We start from the raw sequence: 10,340 nt of genomic DNA, 5'->3' as shown, positions 1-10,340 counted from the left end.
TTCCTAGAGTAATTAACCCTTTAACCCTTTAAAGCCGGTCGGAGCGGACACGCTCCATTTTGCGTAACTATTTTTAAATCCCGGTAGCACTGCAACCACGTAAGCTAGCGCAATAATTTTTTTTGCATATGAAACCGTAGGAGTTGTACTTACATCTTATGCCATCAGCTTGTCCTAGGTCACAGTTTCCTTCCACATATAGCTTTGCAAAAACTGCATAAAAAGCACTTGCAGCAACAAAAACATAATATTCCAGAAAAACGCTTTACCGATCCGATCAGCTGTTTGTAACACTTCCTACGTCCATCAGCGTGAACTCTCGCATGTCCGGAGGAGGCACCAAGATGGCGGCTTGAACAGTCGTGTATTTTCAGGAGCTCCGAAAGACCGCAAAATTTGTTAAGAAACTTTATTTTCCTTCCACTCGAATTACAACTATGGATGCCCAAAAGATTATTAAGAATGCAAAGCTGCAATTTCTGCCGTCAAACCCCAATGTTAAGACGTCTTCGCATGCTAAAGTCAGTGACCATGGCTATGCTAGCACTGAAGCTGCCAACGTGGGCTTAAACAAGCGAGAACGGGGAGCAGACTCTGCGCCGCCAACTCCATCAAAACAACCGCCGGATGAGAAAAGAACAAAATCTTCAGAGAAGGAAGATGATATCTCCAATAAAACTATTTTTGAAGCCATTCTGGGACTTGAGAAGAAATTTGAAGTACAACTGGAAGATATCAAGGAACAAAACAGACAAAGTGCAGCTATGGTTGCCAGCTTGGCTAAGGTTGTGGAGTTTAATGCTGCAGAGATAGTTGACTGCAAACTGAAAGTTGTTAAACTGGCAAATGCGAATGAACAGCTGCTTAAAGAAAACGAAGACTTGAAAAGAAGAGTGAGAGAACAAGAGCGCTACCGAATGAGGTGGTGCTTAAAGCTGAAAGGGGTGAAGGAAGACAAAGACGAAAATATTAGAGTGAAGGTTTTACAAACACTTCAGAAGATTGCCCCTGACTTGAACTTAGAAGAGGCCGTTGATATTGTTCATCGCTTAGGGAAACGAGTTGATGGCAGAAACAGAAACATCATTATTTTATTCACACAAAGGCGAATCAAAGAAGAATTGTGGAGGCGCACCAAAGATTCTTCAATCTGCAAACAAGAAGGCATCAGCTTTGCAGAGATGTTGCCGCAGGAGGACATACAAGATCGACAGCGCCTATGGCCTCTGGTGGAGGAGGCAAGACGTGCGGGTAAACGAGCCTACTTTCGTGGTCCACATGCCTTCATTGATGGACGCAAAGTTGAGGAAACACAGGAGAAATAAAAATGACAAAAACTGAAATAGTGGAAACTTGTTCGCGGTCTGAGGAGCTCAGCATTTAGTACTTTTTTTCTTTTTCGTTTTTTCTCACGTGGTGAGTGATATTCTGTCTATAGTTCATGTTGAATGTTAACATTTGTTTTGGTTCTTTAAATGTTAGGGGTTTAAGAGAATCTGTTAAAAGAAAAGCCTTATTTTTGTACTGCAAAGGTCAAAATTCAAACTGTATTTTTCTACAAGAGACTCATTCATCTGATAGTGATGTATCTTTTTGGTCAAACCAATGGGGCAGCAAAATCCTGTTTAGCCATGGCTCAACGAGGTCGGGGGGTGTAGCAATTTTATTCAATAACTTTCCTGGGGATCTTGTAATACAGCGGACTGACTTGAATGGTCATTGGTTGATTGCTGTAATGAGAGTTGAAAGTTTGTTTTTCATTTTAGTCAACGTTTATGGATATAATAATGAAAGTCAGAATAAAAATATGTTAGAAGATATAACTTTAAATATTTTTGAACTTAAAGATCGATACCCTACGGAATATATTTTAATGGGTGGTGATTGGAATATGACTCCTGATGAATGGACTGATAGATGGCCCTCAAGGACAGGTAGACCACAAAAAATAACCTAATTATAGAATTTTGATAAACAACAATTTGACAGATATTTGGAGAGTAAGACATCCAGGAATTAAAAGCTTCTCCTGGTTTAAACCAAATGGAGCTTGTAAATCTAGAATAGACTATTGGCTAGGAAGTGACAACATTCTTAACCACACTGTAAAAGTTGTGATGTCAAATGCACCTCTTTCTGATCATTGCTTTATTGAACTATGCTTAGAATCGGAAATTAGACAATCAAATAAAAGAACTTATTGGAAGTTCAATGCCAAACTTTTACAAAATGAAGATTACTGCAACATAGTCAAAAAATTATAAAAGATATTATGGCTGACCGTTTAATTGTAGGATATATCAGTAAATGGAATTCATTAAATTCAAAATTAGAGAATTTAGTATTCAATTCAGTAAAAACATAAGTCAAAAGCAAAGAGAATATGAATGTAAATTATTCCAAGAAATTACTTATTACTGTAGTAAAGATGATCTAAATAGCCAAGAAAGGAGTAAACTTATGGAGTTGCAAACTAAATTAGATCAGCTCTACCTAAATAAAGCAGAAGGAGCTTTTGTGCGTTCACGCGCCAAGTGGATTGAGGAGGGGGAAAGAAATTCCTCATATTTTTTTAATTTAGAAAAGAGCAGACAGAAAAGAAATTTTATATCTTCCTGTTAATTGATGGCATTGAATGTGACGACCCTAAAATTTTGGAGAATGAAACTTATACATTCTATTCCAATTTATACTCCTCACAGTTCTCCCAAGCAGATTGTGATGCCTTTTTTGATCAAATAGATAATCTGATCCCTAAAATTGATGAATCATTTAAGGAATTTTGTGAATCTGACTTTAGAATCGAAGAGTTAGATGCATCTGTTAAGAAAATGGCGCTTAATAAATCCCCTGGTCCAGATGGGCTTACAGTTAATTTCTTCCAATTTTTGGGAAGACTTAAGGAAATTTTATTCAAAGCTATACTGGCCAGTATTGAAAAGGGAGAATTGATGTCTAGCATGAAACAAGGATTAATTACATTAATTCCTAAACCAACCAAAGATAAACGACAATTGGATAATTTAAGGCCCATAACTTTATTAAATACAGATTATAAAATTTTCTCTTGCTCAATTGCAACAAGGCTTAAACAAGGGGTTTCAAGTATAATTAGTGAGACACAATCAGGGTTTTTGAAGGACAGGAACATTCATAATAATATCAGATTGGTTTTAGACTTACTGGACTACAATGATCTAATTAGTGATGACAGTTTTATTCTTTTCTTGGACTTTTATAAAGCTTTCGATTCAGTAGAACACCCTTTTATTTTAGAAACATTAACTCGATTTGGATTTGGGGATAAATTTAGGAAGATAATAGATATACTGTATAATGATATAAATAGCTCTGTGTCGTTAGGCTATGGCACTGGTAAAAGATTTAGCGTTAAAAGAGGAATTAGGCAAGGGTGTGGAAGCTCTCCGCTGTTATTCATAATGGTTGTGGAGATGCTCGCAATTCTAATTAAAAACAGCAGCGTTGCGGAATTGAGATTATGGATAATTTTTAATAATTAGTCAACTTGCAGATGACACTACTCTTTTCTTAAAAATGAACATCAGATTCCCTGGTAAAACAAATAATCAATACATTCTCAAAAGCTTCAGGCTTAAAATTAAATTTAAACAAATGTGAACTATTGGCGTTAAAGGAGTGTCATTCACAATTACTGTACGATATAAAGGTGAAGAAGGAGGTAAAATATTTGGGCATCACAATTTCAAAAGATCACAAAGTCTTAGAAAAAGTAAATATTACAGACAATAAAGCATTTAACTGATCAATCACACACATCCACAAATGTGCAATAACACAATGTGCAATAATCTTTCTGGCAACCGTTGTATTTTTCACTCTGTTGTATATAACATTTGTATTCTATTTTTATCCTATTGTATATTTTACTCTATTTATTCTACTGTATATATTATTCTATTTTTATTCTATTCTGTACAGTTGTGTACTGTATTTATTCTTTTTTATTTTTTTTATTCTAATTGTCCTTCATAACTTTTGCACTGTCCACTTCCTGCTGTGACAAAACAAATTTCCCACGTGTGGGACTAATAAAGGTTATCTTATCTTATCTTATCTTATCTTAATGTTGACAAATGTAAGACAATCCTAAATAAGTGGTTACAAAGAGACATCACAATTTTTGGAAGAATATTATTAACCAAAATGGATAGTTTATCTAGATTTATATATCCAGCTTACTCTTTATCAATATCAAATAAAGTTATTAAAACAATTAATAGCTTGAATTTTAATTTTATTTGGAGGAATAAGTGCCATTATATATCTAAAGATGATTTGGTCAAACCATACATTGAAGGTGGTGGAAACGCAATTGACTTTGATATAATGAATGGTGTCTTGAAACTTAAATGGTTGAAATCCTTCCTAAATAATCCACACTCCATTTGGTTTTTTATACCAAGTAAGGTCTTTAACACATTGGGGGGTATCGATTTTCTCCTAAAGTGTGACTTTGAAATTACTAAGCTACCTGTTAAACTCTCTGAATTCCATAAACAGGTCCTTCTTTATTGGAAAATGTTATTTAAACATAATTTCACTCCACATAATAGCCCAATTTGGAACAATAGATATATACTAATGAACAGAAAATCTATTTTTATTCAAGATTGGTTATCAAAAGGTGTTTGGGCAATTGCCCATTTTGTAGATAAGGAAGGACATGTTCTAGAACATCAAGATTTTTGCCAAAAGTTTAATATCCAATGTTCTAAAAGTAAATTTAATCGGGTTATAAAATCCATTCCACTGTCACTTAAAAACATAGTTGTAAATGATATAATATATTCTGACATCTCCCCCAAGTTAAGGCAATTATATATAGATGATATTCGATTTTGTGATGTTAAATGCAATAATAAGTTTCTAAGATCTTCATTAAGGAGTCTTTATTCTCCAAATTTACTTAGACGTAATTACATATTAAGAGATTTCCAAAGGAAGAAATTGAAAAAATAAGAATTGATTATATCACCTTCCTATCCCTCCTAAAGCGAAAAGAAGTCCAATTTAAAATTTTGAATAAAATTTACCCGACACATAGACTCCTTGGTGATAGATTCAAAATAGAAACTGGTAATTGTGTATTTTGTGAAACAGAGGAGGAGGATTTGGACCATCTATTCTTTTGTGCAATTTTATACAAATATTTTGGTTGGATTTTCATACCTGGCTTTATTCAGTGGGATTCAAATTACCCCATTTACCTTAAATATGATAATGTTTGGAGTGTTTTTGAAAGAAAAGAAAGCTAATTATGGTGTTAATGTGTTATTAATTTTGTGCAAGCAATTTATACATAAATGTCGTTTTTTTAAGACCAAACCAACACTAGCTTACTGGAAAAACGACTTAAAACTGTTGGTTAAATCTTTGACTTTAGTTAAAAAGAAAAAGGCTGCTCTTTTTGTTTCCTTTGTAAAAGATTTTGATTTAGTGAGTTAATCTGTTAAATTATGTGACCCCATCTTTGTATTTTCTTTTTCCTATGTATGAAAGTTAATATGTAAGGAAAGCTTGTTCTCTGAATGTGTAATATATGGTGCATTTTGTTTGTATGTTATCTTTACTAATAAAGTTTAAAAAAAAAAAAAAAAAACTCTCGCATGTCCGGCATGACCTGCATGACCCCAAGAGCACCTGGCTGCAGCCACTGTGGAGCTCCACAGTAACCGGATACACGTGACCTTCACAGTAGCCGGAAACACGTAACTGCGTTTTTGTTACTATTGATGCTGCTGAGAAATAAAAATGGTTTTAAGTGGGGTTTTTTAACACTCTGGGTTTGTTCAAAAAAAAAAAAAAAAAAAATTCACCATCCCCTAAATTGTTCGTGGCCAAAAGTGTACAGTGGTCCCTCGCGACAGTTGAGGCTCCGGTGTGAAATGTATGGTTGTAGTTGTGTGTCTTATTTTGAAAGAACTATTTACCCGTTACCATAGCGACCAGAGAGCATTAAGAAGCAGAGAGCAGGATGTCACTGTGATTGTTGTTGGCGCACAGCTCAAGTCACGTTTATTATTATATTTACAAAATACCACAGTTTCTTTTTTATTCTTTTGTTGTATTTATCCGCGACACCTTAAAGGTCGTTCCCTGAAAATATTGTATGACATTAAAGTGGTCTGTGGTGCAAAAAAGGTTGGGGAGCGCTGCTGTACAGTACAGAATGCGTTTAGCTTGTCGAATTTACACAAATCTTCGATCGCTAGCAATGTAACTGAAGTGCTGTGCTGTATGTTTGTAAGTTTTCTCCCAAACAAACACAACAATGCCGACGAAACGTTTTGCACCCTCAAATGCACCTTTTGGTTTCGTTCCATAATACTGGACTTATGTTTCTACGAAGGTTTGAACTCTAAGAGTGTTTAAACAAAAGAGAAAAGTGTGATAGTGTTCATGCCTGTCTGAGAAAAGTGTATAAAGCATGTAGTGAGGGGGTTTTACAGTCTTAACATCTATAATAATTGTAAAAAATAAAGTTGGCTGCTTCATGGATTTCACCTACCGCGGGTTATTTTTAGAACGTAACTCCTGCGATAAACGAGGGACCGCTGTATTATTAATAGTAGAGTCTGGGACATCTAATTGATTAACATCAACACTGATTATTATGCACTGTTATTTTTGTTCAAGGAGAGCAAAAAATATAAAACTCTCTCAGCTTGTTTGTTGCCAAAAATGGCCACTTTTTGTGTATGTTCACAAAATGCTATAAAATGTATATTTCTTAAAACATTTTACTTTTACCGACGTGACTCTTTAAAATAGCACCAGTCCTTTTCATCAAAATCAAAATTGTATCTAAATTTTTTACTCTTTATAGCTAGTTAGGTTATATATTACCATTAACTTTTCAGATAAAACGGTGATAAAGTCCTAATGTTTTCATGAAACTTCCTTTTTTTCCCCCCCATCTGAGCATCGGGGAAAAGGCTGTCTTGCAATTGTTGAGGTCACTAGTGTGTGCCCCATTTCTTCCAGGATCACTCTCTTTATAGGTTTTAGTGGACTCCTACTACTGTGAAGTGGTTTTCATGGGACAAAGGCATTGTATTCCAAGATCTGGGAGATTGTAGAAATGAGCAGTAATGCCCTTCCTACCATCTTTCCAGAAAAATAAGTGATCTGGAAGCTGTTAGGCTTACTTACAGCAGCAGCACTTTCTGCACCTGCATAAACTCCCGGACACATTTACTAACAGTGTTTGTTGCTGTATGTGCTGCAGCTTTGAATTTTTTATTAATATATATTTTGTTAATATTTTGGCTATGGTGTCTTGTTATGAAATGTACAAGAGTAAAAGTGTTTTTAGCATGTGCTTCAAAGCTAAGTTTGACTGGGAAACTCAAAGCTCAATAGTCTGTATCAACAGAAATTCACTGCAGCCTGTGTAATATTTGATGCGTCATTATTTATTTCAGTCTATCTTGCAAATACATATTTATGTTGCAATGTCATGCACAAACACACACAAGTATTAGATCCTTAAGATCAAACCTGTGTCTTTCTTTTGGTCCACTGCAGTGTAGTCGTCAAAAAAAAAAAAAAAAAAAAAAGAGAAGTCAAGTGGCCACAAATGGCCAGGATAGAGCCCAGAGGGTAATCGTAAAATGTATAAAAATATTATTGATTACAGGATAATACATTAATGTTAATATCAACAATAAGGTTTTTACTCAGAAGTTACAAGTGTAAACAATGCTGTTGCATTTACACTTAATTTTTTTTACTATAGGTATGGACATGGAAACAAGTGAATATTTAATAATAAGTTTAACTGGAATTCTGTACACTGAAAAACAAACAACAACACATAAAAAACAAACAAACAGCCAGTGACTTCATCTGTCCATTAAATGTCAAACATCGCATTGACCCGTAGTCCCTGCTCATCAGCACAAGCTTTTAAAAGAGCTCCATGTCCTCTGCAAACTGAAAACAAAGAGGAAGAAGTCCTCCACACAAAAACACTGCAGATGACAGGCCAGGCAAACATCTATTGACCTGTTTGAATGCCTCCTCATCGTGTGAGCCTTGAAGTTTTTTTTAAGAAGACTAAGACAAGGACTTTCCACAAGCCACAGTTTCATTTAGCACAGAGGGTAGAGCACATGAATGTTCTACTGAAGATTCAGAAAATGGTTTAGATGCTGGAGACAAGACATCGAGAGGGAGATGTGGCTCCACAGAGAGTTCAGCGGGGAGCAGTCCTGAATGCTGACATGACAATAATTGCCTTGCCATATCCCCACGCTGTATGACTGTCATGTTACAGACAGGGCAGTGAAAGTGCACCGGCATATCATTTTGTCTGTAAGAGAGAAAACAAAACAAAACAAACAACAACATGTAATTTAAATGTAGTTGTATAGAATGCAATCAGTTTATCTAACAATCAGATTGTACATATTAACAAAAATATCCAAGCCATCCTCAATAATGAAAGCAAAATGGCGTGGATCACAAGAGCTGTCAGGAAATGTGGTGAACAGGAAAAAAAAAATATTTAAGGAAAACACGCTTTTTTTCTCTCGCTGATGAATGCACTGAACTGTACAATGTGAAAAGCAACTTTAAAGTCAACAAAGAGACTGCAGAAGTGCTGAAAAGAAGTGCATATTTATAACTTTAACTATGAGGTATATTTAATACCAACATACCTTTGAAAGGCAAAGCATTTTTAATGTGTCCATTTATATGCTCCTCAATCTTTGCCTTGACAGTAGGGCTGAGAGTGGGGCACAGAGGGCAGTGAAAGTCTTCTGCAACATGTTGTGCATTCCTGCAATTCTGGCTTGGAGGCAGAACTCCAAATTGATATGAGCATCTAAAACAGAGGGAAAAACAGATAAACACCATATACACATTTAAGTTCAGGTTTTAGCAGAAATAACACGTTACAGTTAGCATGTAAGAGATTTGTGGAGAAAATTCTTTAAAAAACATAATTTACAAAACACTTTTATTTGTGGCATACGTATCTATTGACATATTACAGACAATTTAACAAAGGCTAACTAAAATCTGGGCAATAAAAAAGCAGAACAGAATGGAATAGAGAATATTAGTATTTATACATATATAAATCTCTTTGTGACGACCTTTACAATGTTTTTGCAGGTGGAATGAAAGACATGAATAAAGTGCAATATGCAGTAAATGGAACAATGTGCATTGATGTTACAGATAGTGAAAAGTAGTTCAATAACAAGCAAAAAAATAAATACGTTTGAAACTGACCACTAAATGCTAACCAGAGGTGTCAAAAGTACACACATTCCTCACTTAAGTTTAGATACATCGGGGGTATGACAGTTGTTGTAACGCTAACAAAGTGCCAACATAATCAGTGTAAGCAAACTAGATGATTCCTAAAATTATATGATTATTAACGGCAAATTTATACATGAAAGACTCTGTCCCAACCTTTACGATCCACTTGCAAGATTTCCACAGTCGATGATCCACGCAGGAACGTATTTCTGCCTACTGTGGAGGTCACGTGTTTCCGGTTACTGTGGAGGTCACGTGTTTCCGGTTACTGTGGAGCTCCACAGTGGCTGCAGCCAGACCCTTCTCGCATGACCTGCCCGAAACCGGAAGTGACGTCATTTTGCGGAAATGTAGATTTTTTTTTACCATCGTGGCCTTATGAGCCTATACTTGTGTTTTTAAAAGTTATGTTTAACTTTATGACTTTCTGTGTCGTTTCTGGGATGCTGAGGACTCATATTGCACTGCTGGAAATAGTTTATTTTGATGTATATGCTGTTATTTTGCAAATTTCCACTATAATATTTATTTTCGTTTTTCCTGCAGTATATAAAAATTGGTATATCTCAAAAATAAAACTATGAAGACACTTAAAATAAATTTCCTGTGGTGGGAAACTATTTTGTGCAACTTTTTTGTATTTACAGTTTTGAGGTATAAGCCTCTTAAATTTCTCTAACTAGAAATATATGTTAAAAAAACAAAAACGATTTTCAATTTTTTTGTAGTTTTTTGCACTCTTTTGCAATTTATGTAATTACTATGCACTTAATGCATACATATTATTAAAATTTGGGCTATAATGGTTGTATTGATGTATATCAACTTGAAATGCTCCCAAAATTGGCACTACAGCATGTAAAAATATAATATAAGCTCTGGCGGACTTCGTTCTATGGTAGTTCTATGGTTGATATACATCAATACAACCATTATAGCCCAAATTTTAATAATATGTATGCATTAAGTGCATAGTAATTACATAAATTGCAAAAAAGTGCAATAAACTACAAAAAAATTGA

The 10,340-nt window shown here is 34.9% G+C and overlaps 1 long non-coding RNA gene across 1 annotated transcript; it reads right to left on the bottom strand.

The window, feature by feature from the left end:
* Positions 1-8,011: 8,011 nt before the first annotated feature.
* LOC120436121 lies at positions 8,012-9,559 on the bottom strand. The gene is made up of 3 exons (XR_005610162.1): positions 9,472-9,559; positions 8,706-8,872; positions 8,012-8,356 (listed from the first exon to the last, which is right to left on the bottom strand). It is a non-coding gene; the product is annotated as an uncharacterized LOC120436121 (long non-coding RNA).
* Between the last annotated feature and the right edge of the window lie 781 nt (positions 9,560-10,340).

This window comes from Oreochromis aureus, linkage group 3 (genome assembly GCF_013358895.1).
Source record: "Oreochromis aureus strain Israel breed Guangdong linkage group 3, ZZ_aureus, whole genome shotgun sequence".
Lineage (NCBI taxonomy): Eukaryota > Metazoa > Chordata > Actinopteri > Cichliformes > Cichlidae > Oreochromis > Oreochromis aureus.
This window is presented reverse-complemented; position numbering and strand designations above follow the sequence as displayed.